The sequence below is a fragment of the Penaeus monodon genome, chromosome 34 (genome assembly GCF_015228065.2).
Source record: "Penaeus monodon isolate SGIC_2016 chromosome 34, NSTDA_Pmon_1, whole genome shotgun sequence".
Classification (NCBI taxonomy): Eukaryota; Metazoa; Arthropoda; class Malacostraca; order Decapoda; family Penaeidae; genus Penaeus; species Penaeus monodon.
The window spans coordinates 6,270,046-6,270,426 of NC_051419.1; positions in this window are offsets into that span (position 1 = coordinate 6,270,046).

The following is a 381-nucleotide window of genomic DNA, read 5'->3' on the forward strand; positions in this document are numbered from 1 at the left end:
TATAAATGATATATAAGTCAATAGTCTTCAGGGTGTCACTTCCCTTACACATGAACGAAAGCCTTTTCAAACGCTGCTACCTCTTTGATCTACGAAGCTGAATTTTTATAAGTTTCAGTTTTTAAGATGAACTATCTAGTGTACATTTGGTTACCAGCATATACATGGACACTGAGTGCAATGTCAACACAACTTCATGTAGAGATCTATACACATACATGCACGTGAAGTTGCAGTGGTGATCATGGTACGAAATCGGAGGCGAAGTTCAATATGTTTAGTTTAGTATAAAATTGTGTTTCTCTATTGACAGCATAGTTTAGCGTGGAGCTCGTGGGGTCCCGAGAAACTGCCCAGCGTGCCTATGCGTTAAGACGGCCT